Source organism: Camellia sinensis, chromosome 10, assembly GCF_055761805.1.
Source record: "Camellia sinensis isolate YWXY chromosome 10, ASM5576180v1, whole genome shotgun sequence".
NCBI classification, from domain to species: domain Eukaryota; kingdom Viridiplantae; phylum Streptophyta; class Magnoliopsida; order Ericales; family Theaceae; genus Camellia; species Camellia sinensis.
In genome coordinates this window covers 134,292,425-134,318,989 of record NC_138970.1, presented here as the reverse complement: position 1 = coordinate 134,318,989, position 26,565 = coordinate 134,292,425, and the positions used below count along the sequence as shown (strand labels likewise).

Sequence of the window (26,565 nt, the reverse complement as noted above, 5' to 3'; positions counted from 1 at the left end):
GAGAAGCTAACCCTAATTACTGTGCTAATTTAACGGAAAACTGTATTATTATGGGACCATTACACAGCACGTTAGAGATGGAAATATAGGATGGTCCTCCACACAATACCTCTCTATATCTCTCTTTCTCTCTGTGATTCTTGCTGTTATCATCTATTGATTCTTTTTTTTATTCTTGCGCATGCTTTGTGTACTTCAGATTTTTGTTTCGATTCGACTTTGTTCTTCTCCTGAATCTAGCCACAATCTGGTAGGTTGTACTCTCATCGCACATGGGTGATAGATATAGTACTTCTCGTGATTTTGTTTATCACCTGAATCTCTAGTCCAAATCTTGTTGTTTTGTGATCTTAGTGCAAATGGGTTTTCGCCTGTTGTGTGAGTTTGTTTTGTTTTGCGTTTTTTATCTGAATCTTTTGTTTAACTGGCATGTGGGTTTGTTTTTATTCTCAATCTAAGACTCAATTCTGTTTCTTAGATGCCTGGATCTTATGAATCTTACATAAAATTTGAAGTTGATTTCTGAGAGTGAATATGTTTGATCTTGATGCACTTTGTTTCTTGTTTTGATGTGATGATGAGGGTTTAGTGTCTTTTTCGTATTAGGTCATGATATTTTGGTAGAAATGGAAGTTCTTCTCTTTTTTCATTGTTTTTGTTTTTGTTTCTGTTTTCTCTCCTGCTCCTTCGAGTGTTTTGCAGATCAGCCTGGGTGGGCGGAGGACAATTTTATAGAAGAAGATAAAACAGGTTTTTTGAGTCTATTTTTGGGATTTTTGGATCTATATTCTATCATTGTAATGGAACAAATATTTCATTCACTCGACATTCAACAACATTTCTTACATAAAAATTCGCTTATATCATTTAGATCATATTAGATAATGACCTAATCTTGCTTTAATTATCAAATTGAGATGATTACCCTCAAGACAGATTTTTACAGTTTACTTCTTTGGTCACTTTAAGCTTAGTTTATGATTGAAGATCAGCTGGATAAGTCTGACCAAATAAGGGACATATGGTCCAAGCCGAATGAAGAAATGAAAATATACTCTGATCAAGCTTGATGGTGTAAGCCTTCCTGACTATGCTATAACGCAAGTAATTCAGTGCTCTTCTTAACTGGAAATGAAAGAGAGAAAAATTAAATTGTTCGGATCCTCATATATGAAATCACTTGTTTGTGATCTTAGCTGCTAAATGAGTCTACAATACCATTTTGTTGGGTCTTTGCATGATGTATTCTCCAATTTTTCTACAGGCATTCAATGGTTCTTTCTCCTTTTTGAAGGTTGATTTTTGTGTCTTCGCATGCGACGAAGCACGAAATAGCTGTACTTCATGGAGCATACAGATAGAAACCTTTGATTTGGTAATCATTTTTTGCCCTGCTTGTTCTAATGTTAATTGTTGTTTTAATTTTTTGTGTTGTTTATCTAAACTTTCATTTTATTGATTGTTTTAACTTTTCGAATTTGAGGCCCAACTCAACGCAGTAAACTATCACCTACTAAATGATGCTTTTATCTTTAACATCCTGGGGCTCAGAACATGAGATCCAACTATATAAAAATTTAAGAACTGGAATATTACTATAGCCAATACAATTCAGTGGTGCAAGTTCAATTATTTCAACAATTTGATACCTTATTATTTTGTGTATTGGTTAGCATGGAATGATAAGGCTAATTTTCTTTTATCAGACCATATTCTTGGTATTGCGTATTTCTAGACAATGTTTGTAGATCGGTATATGTGAAAAGGGGTAGTGGGATAGTAGTTAATAGGATGCTTGGTATAAAGTTTATGGGGTTCTGTTTACATTTAATGTACCTTTTAAAAATAAAAATAGAAACATGCTCTACTGAAAGATAGTCATCAATTGATTTTGGGGTTGTGTTTATGAATTAATTGTATATACTTTTTAAAATTAGAAACATTCTATGCTGTAAGAAAATCATCAATTGTTACTACATAACAGTTTTAGGGCCTCTACTACTCCAATTATATACACTTGACACTTGTTTGACTCTGGAAGCACTGGGTTGGTGGCTATTTATGGACCAATAATGGAGTACATAATTTGATAGGTTATGTTTCTTGATTCTTATCTTAGACAAGTCATGCAATATTTGTTCCTTTCGAATATGTTTAGATCATGAATTTTGATAATAATTTGAATAGGAACAGATAAAAATATAAGACAAATGTGAATGAAAAATAAAGCTAATTTTTTTTTCTTGTTTTCTTTTTTCTTTCCAAATCTCTATGGAAATTCATAATTCAAATACAAGTTTCATATTTTAATATGGAAGAGTTTGCATTAAACTTTTCATGGAAGGCAATAGGTGACTAATTAATTGGAACCATGCACAAGTAATGTCGTGAACTCAATTATGATTAATGATTTATTGTTGCAAGTTTTGCTGTGAGATTAGCTTTGGCAGTCTTTACCACAAATACTTTACTAGAAGCTCCTATATATGTTTACTTATTGGTTGCATTTGGCATTTTCTTTTATTTATTATATTTTATGTTTTTATATATTTTTTATTTGGATTGAAAACATTAATCCAACAAAATCATTAAGTGTTAAAACGATGTTTACTGTTTGCCTAAGATCATATTACATGGTGGTACATCCAGGCCATCATAATTAACGAATAAAACCATTTCATTTTGAGTGAAGTATATAATTAAACATTGTGTCATTTGGTTAGGTAAATTCTACTTTTTTTTTTTTTTTTGATCGGCAAAACAAAGAAGCTTCATTGATGAAAAATATAGTACAAAGTATAAGACAAAATATATCAATAAAGCAAGGCAAGTGTAAAAGTATCACAATAGGCTGAATTATCCCAATTAGGTTGGCACAAAAAAGCCCATCTTATCATTTGTTAGCACCCCCAGAGTTGGTGAGCAACCAACCGAAGAAACAAAAACGAACACAAAAAATAGCCACCAACTACACATATTTAGTGCAGCACCATTCCCCATTCAAAAACAACCGCCAACAAGACCAATCCCCATACAAAATCAGAAAAACAAACAAGGCCTCAGTCCAAATGCTCCAGCCCAGAACTAACACCCATTGCAACAATTCAAATGCTGCTGCATAACCATTTCTACTTGTTAACTCACCAAGTATATATATATATATATATTATGACATGGTTATGCACATGGTATTTCGAGTTGGGGTTCCAAGCATGGTTTTAAATCATGAATCATGGTATTAGGACACGTAACAATATTGGTATTGAGGGTATCGAGTGATACATATCAGGGATCGGGTGTTGCGATTGTGAATTTATAAAATCATCAACCGCTTGACATGCATGTTTTTATCTTTTTCAGCTCAATTTTTTATTTTTATTTTTATTTTTATTCAGCAAAGAAAATCTTTATTGATGAAGAAAACATACCGGTGTTGTTAAAAGTGCGCCTAGGCACAAGGCGCATCGAGGCTCAACCTGTGCGCCTGAACTGGTCACAGGCAAGGCGCGTTGAAGAAGTCGTGCGCCTTAGGTGCAACTGGAAGCAGGCGAGAGAGGCGCAAGGCTCACGCCAAGGCGCGACTGATGTTTACGCCCTACTCTTTGATCTAACGATCGTCTTTTCGTCTCTCGATTTCAATTCGACTTCGTGTCGTCTCTTCGTCTCTTGACTTCGATTCGACTTCGACTTGGACTGGGGGGCTACGACTTCGACTTCCAGGTGTGCTACACTCTCTCTCTCTTCCCATCTGCCTTCTTCGACTTCGATCGTCTGATCAGTCTTCATTTTATTTATTTTTTTTCCTTCTTCTTCTCTCTTCTTCGCTGAGCATCTGCTCTGCTCTCTTTTTTCTTTGTTCTTTTTCTTAGTTATTTATGCCTTAGTCTCTGTTAAAACAAAAAAAAAAAAAATACAAAATAAATACAAAATATTTATGTCTTTGTCAATTAAATATTTTAACAAAATAAATATTTTTTTAAATAAATACAAAATAAATATTTTTTTAAATAAATACAAAATAAATATTTTTTTTCTCAATTATTTATGTCTTTGTACTCTGTTAAAGAAATACAAAATAATTTTTTTTTTTACAAATAATTAATTAACACACTGTTATTGGTCTCTGTTTTTTTTTACATTACATTATTTTCTAAATTGGCACATTACATTACATTAATTATTTTTTAAATTGACATGTTACATTACATTACTTTCCATTACATTGTATTAATTAATTTTTCTTTAATTAATACACTATGCATTACACAATTGTATTAATTAATTTTCCATTACATTACACAATTAATCACACTTATGAATGTGGATTATTATCGAAAAATCTAGAAATCCTCTAGATGTTGATTTGTGATTATGTATCAATTTTAAGTAATAAAACAATCTCAATCAAATAATCAAGACAAATCGACACAACGATTTTAACATAGAAGAACCACAATTGGACACCTCCAATTGTGATAAAAAATCACGGGCAACAGCCACAAACAATCCACTAAGAAGGTATAAAGGAATTACACAGGTATACTCCCAATTACCTAGCGAATCCACGCCCGAATTGAACCAACCTCTATGTGTCTCTTCCAACCCCATCTTCACCTCGGAATTGTCTTAACGATGAGCCACTTCAGAATCCACCAAAGTTTTAGGCTCAAATTCTTCAGAATCCACCGAAGAACAACTCTCTCTTTTATGTAGAAAAAACAAATAATCCTTTGATGTATAATCTTTAAACCATGAGTTGAATACTCAATCAAAACATCAAAGAAAATTAGCAAAATATCCCCAGATATAAACCTTAGAACCCAAAAAGAAGATCTGGAGAAGTTATACAAGTTTTGGGAGAAAACCAACTACTTATAGAAATCCAAAGTAATCCTAGTTTTGGAAGGAAACCAATTCCTTATAGAAATCCAAGAATCTGTGTTCGCGCGGTCCGCTCAAGCGTGGGAATTCCCGCTTGAGTGGAGGCTTCAAAATTGTGTGATTCATATAGGCTTCACGCTCGAGCGGAAGTTTCCACGCTCAAGCATTAAATCACACCATCCAGTACTTTTTCAGGCGAAACAGAGATGCTGTGAGCTTGCAATTCCCGCTCGAGCGTCCCTGTCCCCGCTTGAGCGAGACGACCAAAATTGGAAAATCTGGAAAACTTGATCCTATTACAACCTCAGTTTTGATCCATAGAAATTGAAAAGACACGATTCGGGTTGGTTTCGCATCTAATAAACTCATAGTCTTATTAAAATAAAAAGTGCGAAAACAAATACAACTGAAAGGAGTTTTGTCAAACGGGGTTGCCAAGAATAAAACCTAACAATCTTTCCCTTTGGCAATGCCGTGACAAGACACACCTAACAAATAAAATCCTAAACACCCCAACCCATAACAGCCAACAAAAGCCAACTTCTTTCTCAAAGTCATGATCTGCAAAACAGTTATTAGTGCCACAATCTCCCTTACCAAACAAATCAAAGTGTTCATACTAACAAACTCTTGCAATGATAAACCAAACTCCCTTACCAACCCAAACACTGAAAACAGTGAACAAGAATAAAAAGACAAAAAATACTATGGTGGAACAAGTAAGGAATTTCTAATTTGTACCTTGAAACACATAAGATTATCCAAGAAGCACCATTACAAGAAAACACAATGTGCACAGTCTGTAGAAGATTCCTCATGAAAGAATGTGATGCATTATGTGAAAAGTATAGATCCCATGAGAAAAGTGTGAGTGTGACTCTTGGAATTTGACAAACACTAGATTCAATCCTAGTAGTAATCTAAAAGTTGGACCTCTGACAAGAGAATCTAAGCATAATAAAAGAAAGTCAAACCACTAGGAATCAAGGGGGTATTTAGTGAGTAAAGGCGGAAGCTCCCCCTCAATCAATGAATCTTTTTTTTTTTGTCTTTATTTCTTTCTTTTGCACAATTTTTTCTTTCTTTTGCATCTTTTGTCTTCTTCTCTTTCTTTTGCATATTTTGTCTTCTTCTTTTTCTTTTTCTTTCTCTTTTTCTTTTTCTTTTTCACACTTATTGGCGGCTGACACGCTCAAGAGTATGGAAACCGAACTAGAGAAGCATGGATATAATAAGGATGGCTTGGTTAGTGACTCTGAGGTAGCTTTTTTCTCATGGCTAGACTGCAAAGAATTGAGGGGAAAGCCGTGGAGGTGCAAAAAGATAGAAGATGGTTAAGAGACTCCACATTAACCAAGATATCCTAGTATAGGTCAATTCCTCTAGAAATGCAAAAGATCAATGACAAAAGTCCATAGAAAAAAATAATCACTAAGGCGGAAGACTCCAAAATTTGCTAATCTAAGAGTGTGTACAGAATGAGATATACTAATCAAAAAACACACACTCCAAAACGAGTAATGACCATAGAAAGCACACATATATTAACATGTAATGGATATTCTCATGAATTCCAATATGCATCAAGGACCACTCAAAAATTTCAAGCTTGCAAAATCATACTAAGAAAATCTTTTGGGGTTTTTATATTTTTTTGTTAACCAAAGCATGACAAAAAACGAACAAGCACACATTTTTTTTTCCCCATTAAAAACAACACACAAAAACCCAAAAGCTAAAACAAATATACAAATTAACACAAGTCACGTTTTCTCACCCAAATCGCTTTAGAATAAACAAAGTTGTGAGCATTGTGGTTCTTGGATGGTGTCTTGACGTTGAGGTTCCCTTTACTTTCAATGGGATCCTGTCACGACTTGGTTTCCAACATCCTATTTTTATGTCTAGGCAAATACACTCTCCCATGCAACTTATAACAATAAGGACGAATATGACCAAGCATACCACAATGATGACAAATAAAAACAGGGTGTACCTTCTTTTCTTTTACCTTACCAACTTTAGGAAGATTGAGAAGTCCATCCTTATGTTGAATTTTTTGTTCTCCCTTTCCTTGAGTTCTTGTATCATGAGATGTTAATGCACTCTGTTTTTGTTCTTTCTTACCACCAAAGCCAATGCCACTCTTGTCAGAATAGATTTGTTGAAACCCAATGATATTGTCCAAAGTCTTTGATCCTTTGTTCCAAAAACCAATGGTAACCATGGCACATTTGAGTTCTTCCTCTTTCTTGATCATAAGTTCTTCTAAAGCAACTTGAGACATATCGAGAGTTTCAATTTTTTTTTCATATGTTGCATAGATTTGCTGAAGCTCATTCCTCTCTGTCTCACAAGTCAAGAGTTTTGCACAAAGAGCTTGTCGATCATTAGCTATCTTGAGGGCATCAAGCCTAGCCTCGGAAATCTCCTCATTTAGTTTGACATTCTTACTTTCACATGCTGTGAGTTTCATAGTGAGTTTGTCATTCAATTTAGATAACTTAAGAGATTTCTTATACAACTTTTCATAAGCTTGCTCAAGCTCTTCATCATCACTTCCCGAGGATTCATTATTAGTGGTATTCTCAACCGGGCTCTTCGGATACTCTGTTCGTCCTTCAGTTTCAGAAGCCACCATGAAAGCAAGGAATTGTTATGTCTTCCTTCACCTTGATCTTCATTGTCACTTTCATCTTCATCAGATTCTGATTCATCATCCCAAGTGATAGCGAGGGCTTTCTTCTTCCTCAAATGAGTAGGGCATTCTGAAGCAAAGTGGCCAAATCCTTGGCATTCATAGCATTGGTTCAGAGTTCCCTTATATCTTTCATTTCTCCTTCTTGGCTATAGAATTAATTTTGAGTTTATCTTTGCATTTAGATTTATAAGTATGAGTAGATTCCAAAAGATTAAGATTCTTTTTTAGAAAAGATTTTTTAAATTTTTTAACAAAAGCAGCCGTAATCTTGGAATCTATCTCACAATCCTCATCAGAATCCTCTCTAACTCTATGAGCACTACTAAAAGCAATATCTTTTTATTTCTTTTGAAATACCTATGTGCCTCATAAGTTTGGAGATTTCCAATCAACTGATCCAGCTTGAGGTTGTCAACATCTTGAGCCTCTTCAATAGCCGTAACTTTTGGTTGGAACCGATCGGGCAAGGATCTCAAAATTTTTCCCACAACTTTGGATTCTGGAATTTTTTTCACCTAAATTGAAGCTGAAATTTATAATGTCACTCAACTTCGCATAAAATTCATCAAAGGTCTCACTATCATTGATTGAAAGGTTTTCGAAACTAGATGTGGGCCTTTGAAGTTTTAAGCGTTTAACTGAATGAGTGCCCTCATGAATAGTTTGTAAGATATCCCAAGCCTCTTTTGCGACTTCACAATTGCAAATTCGACTAAACTGTTCAAGTGTGACAGCGCAAAAGAGAGAATTGATAGCTTTACTATTTCAGCTACTATTTTGGTAATTAATTGTGTCCCACTTTTCAATTGGTTTGAGGAAAGTTACTCCATCGACAGTAATTGTTGGTTCGGTCCACCCGTGCATGATAGATTGCCAAAATTTTTCATCTATAGATTTCAAAAACGATCTCATCTGAGCTTTCCAAAAAGAATAATTGGATCCGTCAAGTATGGGTGGTCGTACCATAGAATTTCCCCCACGAATTGAATCCGTTATCACAAATCAAACAAGATCTCATTCTAAAAGAATATTTTTTTAAAAAAATAGAACGACTTGCTATGATACCAATTGAAAAATCTAGAAATCCTCTATATGTTGATTTGTGATTATGTATCAATTTTAGGCAATAAAACAATCCCAATCAAACAATTAAGACAAATCGACACAACGATTTTGACGTGAAAAAACCATAATTGGACACCTCCAATTGTGATAAAAAATCACGGGTAACGGCCACAAAACAATCCATCAAGAAGATATAAAAGAATTACACAGGTATACTCTCAATTACCTAGCGAATCCACGCCCGAATTGAACCAACCTCTATGTGTCTCTCGCAACCCCGTCTTCACCTCGGAATTGTCTTGATGATGAGCCACTTCAGAATCCACCGAAGTTTTAGGCTCAAATTCTTCAAAATCCACCGAAGAACAACTCTATCTTTTATGTAAAACAAACAAATAATTCTTTGATGTATACTCTTTAAACCATGAGTTGAATACTCAATCAAAACATCAAAGAAAACTAGCAAAATATCCCCAGATATAAACCTTAGAATCCAAAAAGAAGATCTGGAGAAGTTCTACAAGTTTTGGGAGAAAACCAACTACTTATAGAAATCCAAAGTAATCATAGTTTTGAAAGAAAACCAATTCCTTATAGAAATCCAAGAATCTATGTTCGCGCGGTCCGCTCGAGCGTGGGAATTCCCGCTCGAGTGGAGGCTTCAAAATTGTGTGATTCATATAGGTTTCACGCTCGAGCGGAAGTTTCCACGCTCGAGCGTTGAATCACACCATCCAGTACTTTTTCAGGCGAAACAGAGATGCTGTGAGCTTGCAATCCCCGCTCGAGCGTCCCTGTCCCCGCTCGAGCGGGACGACCAAAATTGAAAAATCTGAAAAACTTGATCCTATTACAACCTCGGTTTTGATCCATGGAAATTGACAAAGGCACGATTCGGGTTGGATTCGCATCTAATAAACTCATAGTCTCACTGAAATAAAAGGTGCGAAAACAAGTACAACTGAAAAGAGTTTTGTCAAACGGGGTTGCCAAGAATAAAACCTAACAGTTTTATCTTTGAAAATTGAAATGTTATGTAATATGTACTTTCATAGCTTTGAAAATTATTCTATATTTTGTCTTGAATCTTGATTACTTTTTATTTTTTTAAAAAAATGATTAGTCTATGTTAATTTTTCTATTTTTTACTAAGACTGTGCGCCTTAAATAAAACCCGCGCCATGCCTTGTGCCTAGGCCTCGAGAGACCTTCAGCGCCTTAGTGCGCCTCGAGCCTTTAAAAACACTGCAACATACATTACATATGGGATTACATCAACAAGGATGGAAAGAAAAAAAGAAAAAAGGGAACAAAACATAATGTTGGTGAGAAACTAACACTAGCTTAAACCAACACTTGTTATCACCCAAAGCCTAGCTCTACAAAAGCTTATAACCTACAAGAGCACTCTGACTTTAAATCCTCCACACTTACCACACTAATGCCAACAGTAGAGCTTTACACAATCTTGTTTCCTACTCTTGATACTTTAAGCCAAACCATCATTTTACAATCCTATCAATGACCCACAGACATAAAAGCTTCAAGATTCTACCTGCCTACCCCTCTTTGTTGGTTCGCTCTTTATCCTGTAGCTCTAGCTCAATAATCTTGTTTAAAACATCTTCTTTCTCGTTGAAATTGATGCCAAGATATTTCCCCAATTACAGAGTGGCTTTAGCTTCTTCGAGTAGATAATTGTTCAGACTTGTAGCACCCTCAAACAGATCTGAAAGTGCTATAGTTACATATAAATCAATATCTTGCTACATAGAATCATTTTTTTTTTACTACCAATTGAACTAGTTGAACTTTAATTTATTTGTGATGATTTCAATTTTTTTGTTACAATTATATGTTTTAAGTAAACAAAATAATTAGGGAAAATTATACTGACACTCCTTATACTTTGACTCTTGTGTCATTATTATCTCAGTTTTAGCCCTAATTTATGATTTTGTCTCAATTTGATTTAATTAATTATAATTTTTAGTATTTTTAATATTTTTAATGCATAATGGGCACATAAGCGACATGTGTCGTACTTTTTTAGGCAACATTATAAACTTGTTTAACTTAGTAAGTTAAACTCAATCAACTCTATGAACATTTTCCTTTAAAAACGATATTATTAATTGGACCAAATCAAAATTAAATCTAAAATTAAGCGTGAAAATTATGCTAATGAACTAATAGGCACTAAAATACACAAGGGGCACATGCATGGACTTTCGATGCAATTTGCCTAACAAATAACCAAAGGGTGAGAATTTTTAACGGATGCAACTTTTGTTGTATTTTTCTATTCCGAAAAGACTTGAACCCCTATGTATTTGTAATTATTTTTGGTCAAATGCTTTGATCTGTAGTTTCCTTTTCCTTAGCAAAAATACAAATAAATATTCCTACATGTTGCATTATTGAACATCAACCCACAATGAAAAAGAACCAACGAATTATTCACATTTGAGCATATATAAAGATAGCTTTCCATTTGCTTTTTTGTTCCTTTCCATTTTTGTCCTACATCGAACTCACAACGAAAGATAACCCAAGTGTTATGCTTTTAAAAGCCCCCAGGCATTTCTTTTTTATGGATTTTTGGTGTGGCCTTGGTATTTTAGCCACATGCTTCTAAAAGGAATGCAAAATGAGGGCTAATCAAAATATCTATTATCTACTACTGCTTCCAAAGAATGAAGACCTTCAAATGTTCCAACACCATGGTCCTCTTACTGTGACTATTCGTAATCTACAAAACCTGTACTGTACCAGCTATTATGAATTTTGTTATTAAATTTCATTCCTTGTGCCGCCCACAGGACACCTATTTCCTTTTTTGTTCTTCAATTGGCAATAGTGCACTATAGTTTTTCTTTGAATTTTTATTTTATTTATTTTTTCTGTGCTTGGTATTGGAAAAAGAAATGGTTAGTGAAGTGTAAATAAATACAAGTTAATTTTTTTCTCTATTTCTTTGGACTTTATAATTTTTCTTTTCAAATAGCTATCCAAATTCGTGATCCAAACACAACATTGTTCTCAACCACTCTGTTAACATCCACCCACAAACAATGAACTATTTGCATACAAGTATGTATGACACTTTTAGTCACCCTCTCTGATACACCTTCATTTTTTCTCACAGGCCAATCTTGCTTCTCTTAATATTTTTCTATTGTTCTATGTTGTTTTTTAGTATTTCGGAAATCCAACAGCTTTGGCAATAGATGAACACAGGCATCATCCAATGCAGGTTAGTTCTTCCATTTCTTATATATATATATATAACCTTGTATTTGTTTGTTAAAATAATATATTGAATGGCGCACTAGTGGATGAAGGAATGAAAAGAAAAAGAAAAAAAAAGTTGCTAATTGACCATGTGGATACTGAAGAGAATGTAAAAGAAATCTATTTGATTCAATGAATTGTATCTTTACATCAGTGTTGTATATATATAGCTCATACACGAGCTCTAACTAACTACAATCTTACTAACTCTAGCTGAATTCTATTGTGTATCATAGACAGATACTTTGCTGTGGTTGAGGGCTCACAATAGTAAGATGAGTCTATCCTGCTGATGGTGTAATATTGTTATCATCCCCCCTCAAGAAAATGAGAGAGGAGTGATCCATAAGCTTGTTTTTAAGAAGATGAAATTTGAAAGTAGACAAAGGTTTAGTAAACACATCAGCAATTTGATGATCGGTGGGAATGTACTTGAGGGGGAGCTTCTTAGCAGTAACTTTTTCTCAAACAAAATGGCAATCAGCCTCTATATGCTTAGATTGACTGTGGAAAATAGGCTTAGCAACGAAAGAAAGGACTGAAAGGTTGTCACACCGTAGAACTGGAGAAGAAGGTAAAGTGATTGAAAAATATGAAAGCAACATCTGAAGCCAAGTCAATTCAGTAGCTGTGTGAGCTAAGGACCTATATGCAACCTCAGTTGAAGACCTATAAACAATTGGTTGTTTCTTGGAGGATTAAGAGATGAAGTTAGAGCCTAAGAAAATGCAATACTCCGATGTGGACCTGTGATCAGAAGGATCCACAATCCAATTGGAATCAGTGAACCCTTTTTTTTTTTTCTCTGACAAATTACAAATACCCCTTGAGGTTTGGTGAAAATACAGATTCCCCCTGAGCTTTGAGAAATTACATCCCGCCCCCTGAGGTTTATATTTTCATAACAAATTACCCCCTGTGATTTTTATTTTTATACAGATTCCCCCCTAATTTTTCCTAATTTGTTATGAAAATTTGAACCTTAGGGGGCAATTTGTTATTTCTCAAACCTCAGGGGAAAATCTGTAATTTTACCAAACCTCGAGGGGGTGTTTGTAATTTGTCCTTTTTTTTTATCAGCAAAGAAAATCTTTATTGATGATGAACCACACATTACATATGGGAATACATTAATAAGGATGAGAAAGAAAAAAAAGGAGGACAAGGAAAACCAAGAATATTATTGGTGAGAAACCAACACTAACGCACAAGGCCATAAACACTTGTTGCCACCGCCCAAAGACTATTTTAACAAAAGCAAATAACCCACTGAAATGCTCCAGTGAACCCTTATAAGTGAAAAGAGTTGGAAGAAAAAGTCAAGCCATGAGATAATGACCCCTTGATATATTTGAGTATGCGCATAACAACCATGAAATCCCCAGCAGTCGGTGAATGCATGTGTTGACATGCTTAGTTGACAATAAAGGACAGTTCTGGCTTGGTAATGATCAAATATTGAAGGGCATCAACAATACTTCTATTGCCCAGGTGGGCAATCTAAGAGGGGGTAAATTGGGTAAATAAAAATTATGCACAAAAAATGGATTGTAATAAATCAAGTAAATAAATTCAGCAAGCAATCAATAATACCTAAAATAAAGAAGAAGGGAAGAAGAGTTCAAATACAAAGATTTATAGTGGTTCAGCTCACTGGCCTACGTCTACTCCTTAAGGTTCTTCCTTGAGAATTCCTTCTCTATGAATTAAATCGAAACACCACCAAAGCTTCACCTAACTTGTGGATTTTACACATGATTTACTTTATCCGTTGAGGACCTCTCAACTAAATGCCTCATCTTATAAGTGTTTCACTTAGAATACAATGGATAAGAGCAAGAAATACAAATATCCTCTTTTACAATATTTCTCTCTCAAAAGATGTATATGAAAGTGTAAGAGTAGAGAGATTTTGGAATACACTTAGATATGAAAGTGGAAGTACAAGAGTAATGTGCCGCAGAGATTGATTAGGAATTGTTTTTGAATGCTCAGAGTTGTTCACTGTTTCAGATCTGAAGAAGGGCTGCTTTTATAGACTTCAAAGTCGTCTAGCCATTAGAGTGAAGCTAGGTATACCTTTTAGCCGTTTGGAGCAGAGCATGGATGAGTCTTCAAGCTGTCAGAGTAGAGCATGGGTGAGTCCTCAAAAGATGAAATGTCCATTAATGCAGATCTTTGGTAGGTGGAGATAAGATATATTTTCATGATGATGATATCAAAAAGTTTGCTCAAAGCCTATTACAAAGTCAGCTCAAGGTATGCTCATAATGATGACTGCAAAGGTTGCTTATAGATCAGAAAATGACGGCTAGGTTTTGAAACCTAGAGTTAAGGTGTCGACCCCTGCAGATTAGGTGTCGACCCTTTGTTCTTTTTTTTTTTCTCTACTTTGACTACCAAGTGTTCCTAGTGTCAACCCTTCCGAAATTGGGTGTCGACCCTTTGTTTGTTGGAACACTTTTTTTTGTCTTTTGGTGTCAACCCTTGTCATGTGCTGGTGTCAACCCTCAGCTCATTGAAATTTAGTATCAACCCTTGTCATTCTTGGTATCGATCATTGTTGTTGGATTGTTTGAGCCTTGTATACTGAAATTTAGTGTCGACCCTTGTCATTCTTGGTGTCGCCTCATGGACCTGTTTTAAACAAGAATGCCCTGTTGCACACTTGTACTAAATCTATGTATTGAGGGTTTTAAAATTCATGAGAAAATAACACATTAGAAGCATATATCTATTAGAAACGTTGAAGAGCAACAATAAAATATTATTTTGAAAACTATGTATAAAAAAAAAATGAGTTCAAAATATTTGTCGATAATAAAAATCAATCAGAATTTAAATTCAAATAATTGTGGGGCTAACAATCTCCCCATTTTTTATGATGACAAATATATGAAAAGTTTTCAAAATATGAGTTTCAAAACAAAGGCATTAAGAAGTGTTTTTCAAAGAGTTTTGTGAAATAAAAGATTTAGAGATCGAGATCGAAAACTCCCCCTATAAAATGGGCTTCATGGCCAAAATCATTTTTAAGTCAAACGCAATATAAATGCATAAGAATGTTGCATAAATACAACAAACTTAAGTATAGAAATACTCTCCCTGTTAATGTGCATTGGATCATTATATATGAACTGTTATCGCTTTAATTTCATTGAATGAAATCACAAGCTCTTGTACCACCAGAGTAGGTCTTGCTCCCCCTTTCAATCATAAACAGTTTTCAATAACAAGTCATATGGGCAGAAATAAATAAGTTCAATAATGTAATCATCTAAGTTTATATTCATAGAAGTTGTTCAGCAAGATAAATCTTGAAGAGCATAACAACTAACCTTTCAAAACAACTATATTACAAATTCATTCACATCAAAAACCATTCACATATGGTTATCATTCATTCAAGCAAAAATAATAGACTGTGCATAAGATAATTAACCATAACTAATTACCCATATACATCAAACAACTAAATATGTTTCCCTTTTGTCAACAAAAACTAACAGTTTGGAACATCAACAAAACAATTATCACCATGTTCAAAAGTAATAAAGTAAATCAGTTTAATTATAGCAGAAATAACATCTATAAAACATCTCAAAACTTCTCTCCCTTTGGCATCATCAAAAAAAAGAGCAGAGGCTAACGAAATGGTAGAGGAGTGCGAGGCCAATGAGGTGCTGCTTCACGCCACCCTTGTGCGAACCAAAGCATAAAATTGTGAATTTGTTCACCAAGGTCGTCGTTCTATCGCTACTGGAAAATCTGTCTGAATTCTTCATTGGAGTGCTTGAGCCCATAGACAGCAATGACCATGTTTTCAACATTGGTCTTTGCAGCTTCAATGGTTTGAGCTTGCTGAATCTTCATCCTGTTGATATCATGCTGCATGTCTATTTGCTGAGAAAGAAGTTGTCAAAGTAAAGAGGGCAACTGATCCACTTTTTGTTCTAGAGCAAAAGAGGATGAAGCAGACGCAAAATGGAAGGAGGATTGAAGATCAAAAGTAGGAGTGGATTGGGGATTCAAGTTGAGGTTGTTAAGCCACGAATTAAGTTCAACAATCCCAACCAATAAAGGACCTTAAACAAAAGAATCAAGGTGATCAATTTTGAGAGAGAGAGAGAGAGAAAGAGAGAAAGAGAGAGATGAGAGGTCAAATGGTGGTGGTGGAGTAGAAGAGAAAGGACTAGGAGTGGAGAATTGAAGGGATGAAGGGCTAGGTAGAGTAGAGAGAGATGAGGCAAGAGTAGAAGAAGAAAGGGAGGAGGTAGGCTTCTTAGCCTTGGTCCACACATTGCCAATCAAAGAATAACCCGTGTTGCTCAATGTTTCAGAACCATAACAGGCTGGATCTTGAGGGATTTTTTCTTCACCTTTGAGATTGATTTTAAAGTGTTTGAAAATTTTGGTGAAAATCATCTCGTAGGGAAGAGCAGTTTGGTTGCTTTGTTTATGTGCATTCATAATGACATGGCACCCCAAAATAACCAAAATTAGTGAGGTAACCAGTGAAAAAAGCCCAAATAAGAAATGTATGACAAAATGTGACAGCATCAAAATGACCAGAACGGGAAATGAGATTATGTGTGATGAGATGATGCAAAAGTCTTATATCAAGAGAGAGATCCTTACCAGAAATAGTGATGTGATGATCTAGGTCAGGATTGTTTATGAGAAATTTTAGGCCAATGAGATGAGTATAGTTTGGTGGATTTATGCTAACAGAAAGAGAGACTCTGTCCATTATTGGAATTTTTCAAAATGAAATTTATAACAGAGGGTTTCAAAGTAAAGGATACACCTCGTACAAAACAATCTAAAGTACTAAGGGCAGATTCTTCATTGTAAGAAAGATTAGCAAAAAATTCCTTGATAAGAGTAGGATAAACATCACAGTCAAGAGTCAAAAGAGAGGACCATTTCTGAGTGTCAAACCAAGTTTTGACAAGAATAGAGTTTTTTTCAAACAAATTGATGTCAATGGTTTGACCAGAAAGTACCTTTCTCAAATTAAAATCCTTGTTGAAGGCCGATTTTGATTCGTTGTCCTTGAATCGTTACACAAAAAGATTAGGAGGAGAAGGAGCAACGGTGGAAGTGGTAGAAGAGCGAGCACGTTTCCAAGATGGGGTTGATGGAGAAGCTTGAGGATCCATGGAGGATGAAGGAGAGAGATCGCAAGAGAGGATGAGGGAAATCAGAATGGGAATTGTCGGTGGAAATCACCAGAATAGGAAAAAGGGGCTAGGGCTAGGGCACGAGAGGTGTCGCAAAGGAATAGGAAAGGGTCATTGGGTTTAAATACCCTTTCGATAGTGTTGACCCTCACGAAGAAGGGGGTCGACCCTAAATAACAGTGTGCCCAAACAACATATGGTGTCCACACCTACGAAGAAAGGTATCGACCTTTATTAAGGGAAGCATAGAACAGGTTTACAACGTGTTGACCCTAAAGAACAGGGGATCGACCCTCAAGGGTCCAAAAAGACCAAAAAATAGTGTTTTTGCAAAACAAATTTCATATGGAAGCATACAAACACAAATTAAATCACTGCACAAGAATATTCGTTATGCCAAGCTCAATTCGAATAAAGTAAAATTGTTCCTCATTGAGAGGCTTAGTAAAAATGTCTGCCAATCGACGATTTGTAGGCATAAATTTGAGTTCAATGTCACCTTTAAGTACATGATCTCATAGAAAGTGATGCTTTATTTCAATGTGTTTAGTGCATGAGTACTGAATATGATTTTTGGTAAGATTAATAGCAGTGGTGTTGTCGTATTTTATAGAAATGTGATCAAAATGAAGTCCAAAATCATGAATTTGTTGTTTTATCCAAAGTATTTGTGCACAAAAACTAGTGGTGGCAATATATTCTGATTCAACTGTCGATAAAGGCACAAAATTTTGTTTTTTACAAAACCACGATGTGAGTGAATTTCCGAAAAAATGACAAGTGCCACTAGTATTTTTCCGATCAAGTCTATATCCCGCAAAGTCGGCATCTGAGTCACCATAAAGATCAAACATATTAGTTTTAGGATACCATAAACCCAAATTTGGAGTGCCAACCAAATATCTGAAAATACGTGACGTGTGATTCTTTTGGAGTAGATTGAAAACGTGCACACATACAAATACTAAACATTATATCAAGTCTACTAACAGTGAGATAGAATAAGAAACCGATCATACCTTGACATTTCTTTTCATTTACCAGTTTATCTTGCTCATTTTTGTCGATTTTAATCGATGTACTCATTGGAGTTGCTGTAGGCTTGGATAAGTCCATTTTCAACCTTTTTAAAGAGATCCATGATATATTTGGCTTGACATAGATGGATTCCATCGTGGGTTTGTTTTATTTGCAATCCGAGAAAGTATGTCAACTTTCCAATCATACTCATTTCAAATTCGCCCTGTATATCCTTAGCAAATTCCTTGCACAAAGACTCATTAGCACTGAATATAATATCATTAACATATATTTGAACAATAAGCATATCATCCTTCTTGGTTTTTATAAAAAGTGTTGTATTAATTTTGTTGCGAGACAAACCTTTATCAAGAAGAAAACTACTCAACCGTTCATACCATGCTCCAGGTGCTTGTTTTAAACCATATACGGCTTTTGAAAGTTTAAAAACATGGTCCAGGTATTTGTGATTTTCAAAACTGGGAGGTTGTTCAACATAAACTTCCTCCGAAATGTACCCATTTAGAAAAAGCACTTTTCACATTCATTTGGTAAAGTATAATATATGCAAATGCAAGCAACATGCGAATGGCTTCAAGACGAGCATCGGGTGCAAAAGTTTCACCAAAATGAATGCCCTCTTCTTGGTTATAATTTTGAGCTACCAATCTAACTTTGTTCCGAGTAACAACATCGGATTCATCCATTTTGTTCCAAAAAATCCATTTTGTTCCAATAACTAAATGATCTTTAGGTCGAAGAGTCAAAAACTAAACTTCATTTCTTTTAAATTGATTTAATTATTCTTGTGTCAGGAAAATCCAATTTTTATCATGTTCAACTTCAGAAAAAGTTTTTGGCTCAATTTGGGAAACAAAAGCTAAGTTAGCACAAACATTATGAATAGATGAGCAAGCCCTTACACCTTGTGTTACATCTCCTATGATGATATCCTTTGGATGTCCATAAACATATTTCCATTATTTAGGTAGATCATTTTCCTTTTCTAGACGAGTGTATCTTTTTTAAGATCTTGTATAGAGACTCCATCATTGGGTTCCGAAGAATGATTTTCATCATTTTCTGATATGTTAATACTGTTTATTCTTGGATTAAATTTTGCAACATCTTCACTTACAACATTCTTTGAAACAAGTAAAGTTCTTTTGTTAAATACACGGTAAGCTTTACTGGAATTAGAGTAGCCACGAAACACAGCTTCATCAGATTTCGCATCAAACTTACCTAAATTATCTTTATTATTATTGAGTACAAAACTCTTCCAACCAAAGACACACAAATGACTAATGTTGAGTTTTCTACATTTTAAGAGTTTATATGGGGTTTTCTTAAGAATCGATCTAATCATGATACTTTTTGCAACATAGCATATAGTATTAACAGCTTCAGTTTAAAAATATCTAGGCAAATCATTTTCACAAAGCATAGTACAAGTCATTTCCTCGAGAACTCTAGGCTCTGTTTGGTAGAGTTATGAAACTTTAGTTCAATTATTTGGTTTGCACATGATATTTGTTTACAGTTTTCAAAAGTAAATTCCACACTCACTTTTGAAAACTCTATCCAATGTGGAAAATTTTGGGTTAACTAGTCATCCTCTTAAACATCCGGCCGGTTGACCAAAACAGTGCATTTTATTTTATTTTTTTAATTATTATTATTTTTTACAATAGCCACCTGTTTTTATTTTAAATAAAAAAAATTGGAATTTTTTTTAATTTTTTATGAGCTTTGAATAGAATTTTGAGTTGTGTGTTTGGTTATGAGTTATAAGTTTTTGTATCAAATATCATATATCACATCAAAAATTTCCCACTCAATTCAAAACTCTTTTCAAAACCACCAAACAAATTTTCCACACTCAAATCATAATTTCAAAACTTACAAAGTTAAAATACAACTCTTATTTTCAAATCATATTTGGAAAACTCTACCGAACACTACCCTATTTTTTCTTTCAGCCACACCATTTCGTTTAGGAGTTTTAAGAGCAGAAAAATTATGATCAATTATGCCATACTCATCACAAAATAGAGTAAAATCATCATTATCAAATTATCTGCCATGATCACTTCTAATACTACAAATGGCAAGATTAATCACATTTTAAATATGTTCACAAAGAGTAGAAAATGCATAGTGGGTATCACTTTTATGTGCCAAAAAAATCATCCAAGCAAATCTAGTGTAATTATCCACATAAACAAGACAATATGATTTACCACCAAGGCTTAAAATCCTAGATGGTCCAAATAAATCAATGTGTAACAATTGAAGAGATCTAGATGTAGATATAACATTTTTGAATTTGAAAGAAGTTTTTGTTTGTTTTCCTTGTTGATAAGCATTGCAAAGTTAATCTTTTTCAAAATCAATCTTTGGTAAACCAATAACTAAATCAAAATTTGAAAGTTTTGAAAGCAAATCTATATGAGCATGTCCTAATCTTCTATGCCATAACCAACCTGATTCATTTATAGCAGATAAGTACTTAAAATCATGATTGAAAGATAAACTATACAAATCAAACAGATATATATTTTTATGTTTATGACCTATAAAAAGCACTTCGTTATCAACAGAACTTTCAATAGTGCAATGAGATTTTTCAAAATTAACTCTATTACCTTTACCACGTAATTGACTAAAACTAAACAAGTTATGTTTCATACCTTCAACTAACAAAACATTCTCAATAATGGGTGAATAAGTTTTACCAATAATATCTATACCAATGATCTTTCCTTTGCTATTATCTCCGAAGGTTACATGACCTCCTTCTTTGGATTTAAGGGATGAGAACATTGCTTTATCACCAGTCATGTGCCTTCAGCATGCGTTGTCAAGGTACCAACGGTTGTTAGATTTTGTCCTAAAGCACACCTAGAAGAATTAGATTTTTGTTGGCCTTTTGATACTCATTCTTTCTTGGGTCTATGAAAGTTAGGATTTGAAGTGTTTTTGGAAACCCAATTTTTGTTTTGTTTTGTTTTGTTGTTTTGTTTTGTTTTGTTTTTTTTTTTTTTTCATTTTAACAAAAGAATTTTTCTTAACAGGACATGAAAGAGAGATGTGACCTTTTCTTCCACAAAATTGACATGTGAGATAAGAATGACTAGATGATGTATGAACAATAGTCTTTTGGGGTTTTTTTTCACTTTTGAAAATGATTTATACCCAATCCCAACTCTTTCAAATGTTTGAATTTAACTTTTGAAACTTTTGTCTAAGGTATCTCTACACTAAGTAAATTTTGAAAGAACATTTTTCAAGCCTTCTATGTTTTTATTTAATTCTTTTTTTAAAATCTCATTTTCTTTTTGCAAGTCATTTAATTTCTTTTCAAAAGTGGAAGACTCTTTCAAAATTGAAACCTCTTTCATTTTTTTCATTTTCGAAGTTTCATTTTCTAAAGCATTGATCTTTGTAGTCAATGATTCTTTTTCTTGTGATAAACTTGAAATCATTTTCTTTTGACAATTACTTTTCAAACTCAATTTTTTAAATTCAGCATGTAATTCATCAAAATCAATTTATAATTTATCAAACGTAAAAGATTCGTCATTTGCCTTATCGTCATCTGTAAGTGCTATTAAACATAGGTTAGCAACTTAATTTTTGCAAGCTTCAGTTTCTGAGTCGCTTTCATCACTATCTTCTTTCCATGCTGCTCATGGCTTTCTTCTTATCCTTCTTGAATTGTTTCTCCTTCTAGAACTCCTTAACAAAATGGTGTGGTTGAAAGGAAAAATAGAGTTCTCAAGGAAATGGCTCGTACTATGCTTTGTGAAAATGATTTGCCTAGATATTTTTGAGTTGAAGCTGTTAATACTGTATGCTATGTTGTAATTCGTGCCGTGATTAGACCTATTCTCAAGAAAATCCCATATGAACTCTTAAAACAAGCACAACGAGCATGGCATGAATGGTGTGATTGATGTTTTGTGAAATTTGTTTGTAATGTTTGTTAAATTGTACAGAGCAGATCAAATAGAACCTGTTGAATTAAAAAAAAATACTACATATTCTACTGCAGGCATAATAGGTCATTGTATTACATATTTTAGACGTGCAATTAGAGTTGTGATTTGTCCCAGGAATTTAGGGTGTGCAAAAGTAGTTGTAGAAAATCAAACATAACGCACAAGATCCGTTGTTTAAGGGTTTTTAATGGCGTGCAAAAGTAGTTGTAGAAAAATTAAATATGACTCACAAGATCCGCTGTTAAAGGGTTTTAACGGCGTACTAAGGCAAGACGTTGAAGTGAATGACTTTCTATAACTGGTTATAACACAACTTTACATCGCGTGTCGTAGAATCATATCCACGACATGTATTTGTTGCCGTAAAAACCCAAATTTGTTGTAGTGAGTATGATTTGTTGCCTCTTTCTATAATCACAATAGTTATGTGTATATTAAGAGCAGATTACGCTAGTAGTTCTAGTATTTTGGTTTTTATACTATTTTGGTCTATGTAATATCAATTAGCTCAATTTTGACCATGAATTTATAATTTTGTCTCAATTTAGTCCATTTGATTATAGTTGTTAATAAAATTTTAATGAAAAATATGCACGTAAGTGACGTATCATGATTTTAGGGATAAAATTATAAGTTTGTTCAACCTAGTGAGTCAATCTCAATCAATTTAGTGATCATTTTCCATCAAAAATACTGACGGAGTTATCAATTAGACTAATTTGACACAAAATCTAAAATTAAAAGTCAAAATTGAGGCAAATCAAAAATGTACGGGACCAAAATGACACAAGATGCAAAATATAGGAATTATTGATGTAATTTGCACTATTATTAATTTTGCTTTTGAATCTCCGTATACTTGTGTTACAAAATATTATCCTTTTTTGTCTTTTATATATATATATATATATTTTAAACACTAACAGAATGTTACTTGTACGTATATTCCTTGAGAAAACATAAGGCTTGCATAATTATGAACAACTGCTTGACAACTTTAATAAGCTATAATGATGTTTTTTTGTTATGTTATCATCAATAAGAGTTTTCTTTGTTGATCAAAAAAAAAAAAAAAACTTTAATAAGCTATAATTTCCTAGGAAAAATCAATATCAAGGGAAGAAAGAAAGTGGGTCAACCGCATGAAATCCTTTCATGTATATTTTCCCGTGAAGAAGGATTTTTGAATTATGATATATATATACATATATATAAACAAGATTGCAATTGATGAAATAATAATCTGTAAGACCATACCTATAGTGTGTTTTGAAAACTCTTGTCGATCCATTTCATGAAAAAAAAAAAGAAAAAAAGAGTTGTTTTATTGAGGCATTTCATGAAAAAAGTTATTTCTATGAGGCATTAAATTGGCAATCTTTGATTTTATTAGCATTTAGTTTTATAAATCATCACATGCAAAAGTCAGAAGAGGCATTAAATTTATCCGGACTTGCTTTCTTCGATTACATTTGCGTAATGTTCCTTGCTACTTTGAATTGTACTTTTATGTTGGAGACAACATATCATAATAAATTTGAGCTTACTAAACAATCCACTACTAAGTTGGAGCATTGTTAGAAAACTAATGCAAGTACTCTTACAAAATTCTTGTACTCAGGTTTTATATAGAATTCAAAATGTTCTGTTGGATAACAATGAAATCCATGTAAGGACTAAAGAGAAGTTGGATAAAAAAGTTCTATCTCCCTAATAGATAATCAAGTGGTTGACCAAATAAGTCATGATTTGCGCATAATGTTATACTTTAGAATTGATGTAAAATTAATTTTTGGATTCCAGTTTAGATAATGAAAGCATTTCTTTCTCCCACCTATCCTATTCGTGTTTTTTAAACATTTAAAAATTCCGTTCAAAAAAAAAAAATCAAATATTGGGAAAAGGAAACCATGTGCAATGCACGCGCATCACCTATAATGATGTATAAATATTTGGAGCTTTGTTTCATTAAGTAAAGGCGGGGGCAGGGGAGTTAGGGTATGTAGAAGTTTCTAAGGTTGTGGGAGTATGCATATATTTTATGGCAAAATTCATTTTATCTTTTTGTGGTTTGTAACCAAAGCACTCTACACTCTATGGTTCAAATTTAACCGGAAAGTTCCCATGAGATTTTGAACAAAAGTGCAACCGTTAACTTTGTTAACTACTGATGTGAAATGACTATAATATTCTCAAGCCCTATGCTTTTTTTATTATTTTATTTATTTTTCTTCTCTCGTACGCATAATTTATAATTCGTAACATTATATCAATTAAATTACAATTAATCATAAGTCTTTAATTATTTATTGGTTTTCTTAACCTTTTGATCTACTTTTAATTTAATTATATTTTAGTTCACAATTAATTATAAATTCATAATTATTTATTGTAATTCCTGACTTTTTAATCTAATTTTGGTTAGCGCCACAAGCAAGCTTTATTTATTTATTTGTATCTGTCATAATAATAATGATCTACTACTAGCAGTAAACAATAGAGCGAAATTAGTGCTGGCTTCATTAGCTTTACATGCTGGAGATCTAGACCTCTTTTCATTCATACCAGTATATCAGTATGTAACCAAACTATAGGGTCAAATTTTGGTATGAGTCGGCCACTTTTAATTCCTTAGGTCCAAGTGAACTAGTTGATCAACAAAGTGAATTGATTTGTGTCTTGTGAAGGTTGTGATGGTGGAACTTGGCTCACTTACTCGCATAAACTAAGCTTAGTTTGCGAAGGTTTGAATGAGATGTCCTTTTTTTTTTTTTTTTTTTCCTTTTTGAAACAGCAAAAGAAACCTTTATTGATGATCAGACCATACCAGATGAGATTACATCAAAAAAGGAGAGGAAGGGGTTTGGAGAGGAACCAAACCCAAACAGGAAAAGAAAAAGCAAAGTAGAGAACAAGCAGACCAAAGCAGAATAGACAAAATGCAAACAAGGACCTGCACACAGCTCCTCACACACCATCAGAGCACTTCCAGGGGCAGTAGCAAGAGATTCAGCAGACCATAACAACAGCCCAGAACAACATATGAATAGGCCTCAGAAAATACAAGCAGAACCCAATACGAGTCACTTTTTCAATTTTATTTTAATAGATGGGATTTGAACCCAGGTATTTTTCATGGTAAGCCAATTCTTAGCTTGCCCGAGAGACTAGTTACTAGTGTCTTATATAGTAAATAATGCTTCTTTTCGTTAGTTTTGTTATGTGTGCTTAATAATGCATCTTTTCATTTATTTTGTTAGTTTTCAGGTTGTAGAATTATGGTGTAAATGCTTTACTAGTACTGTGACAACACAAAAATGCAAAACAAAATGTTTGCTTGATTGGGTTGTGGAACATCAAATAAATTATTCACACAGTTTCAAAAGTAAGGACAAAAATTTAATATGGTTCACACAATAGTATAGTAGAGCCACAAACATTCCTGATTGAAGACAATAAACAAGTTTTGCCAACAATGATAGAGAAAGTTGATAATAACATACACCAAGCATCAAACTCAAAACACGGAAGTGAGTACAATAACATAACATAAAATCTCATATCACTGTATCTCTTACAGTTCTTGTTTTTTGATTTGTATACATGTTAATTATGGTCTAAACAGATTTTTCTTATTTTTGAAGTAATATTCTAGATAGATGAACTATAGCAATTACTTATTCAATTGATTTAGATCTAAAAAATTGAAGATTGTTTGAGGTGTGTGGCACCTAACAATAGGAGATAATTCGGTGAACCTCCAAATTAGGTTATGAGATTCTTGTTCTTCTCGTTTACAAGAACCAGCAAAATTACTGTTTAGCCTATATTTTATTCGCTAGAGTCCTACTCTATCAAGCCTTAATAAACTCTAATTAGTTCAACCTTTCATACTTCATTTAAGATGTATATTTTATTTTATTTTATGCCCTCACTTGCTCATCCTCTCCTTTTTCAACTTTATATTTGAACAGTTGCATATATATATATATATATTTAATGGTAGTTTGTACTGCTTCTCTTTTCTTTTTCTTTTTTTTGGTAAATATGTCAGTGCAATTCTATTTATTTTAGTAAACAGCTTAAATATGCTGTTTCATGAAATGTATGGTGCAACCTTTTTATTTCGGAAGCAGTATGCTTGATTGCTTTTCAGTATGTAATAGAATTTGCATTATGATGTTTTTGTTGAGGTAGGATTCAGTAACATGTACCATGGTCAATGAACTTACTGATACTTCATATGATACATTATGCGCTTATTATGCACTTGTTTGTTATAGCATATATTAATACTAATATAAAATATGTTATAGTAGTTTGCTCTTTTCATGCTAACATGCTGTTATAAAAATCATGGATTCTCAATAGTTTCTTTTCTTTCATATCAGTAGAAAATAACTTTAATATTAGTCTA

At 33.5% G+C, this 26,565-nt stretch overlaps 1 long non-coding RNA gene across 2 annotated transcripts; it reads left to right on the top strand.

Annotated features, from left to right (window-relative positions):
• Positions 1 to 25,077, top strand: LOC114276857 (uncharacterized). 2 transcript variants are annotated; one of them, XR_014342634.1, is made up of 4 exons: positions 54 to 1,074; positions 1,265 to 1,375; positions 11,847 to 11,903; positions 24,943 to 25,077. It is a non-coding gene; the product is annotated as an uncharacterized LOC114276857 (long non-coding RNA). The 2 variants fall into 2 exon arrangements; XR_014342635.1 differs by lacking the exons at positions 11,847 to 11,903; positions 24,943 to 25,077 and adding an exon at positions 3,396 to 4,365 and having other exon boundaries at positions 1 to 1,074.
• The last annotated feature ends 1,488 nt before the right edge of the window (positions 25,078 to 26,565 follow it).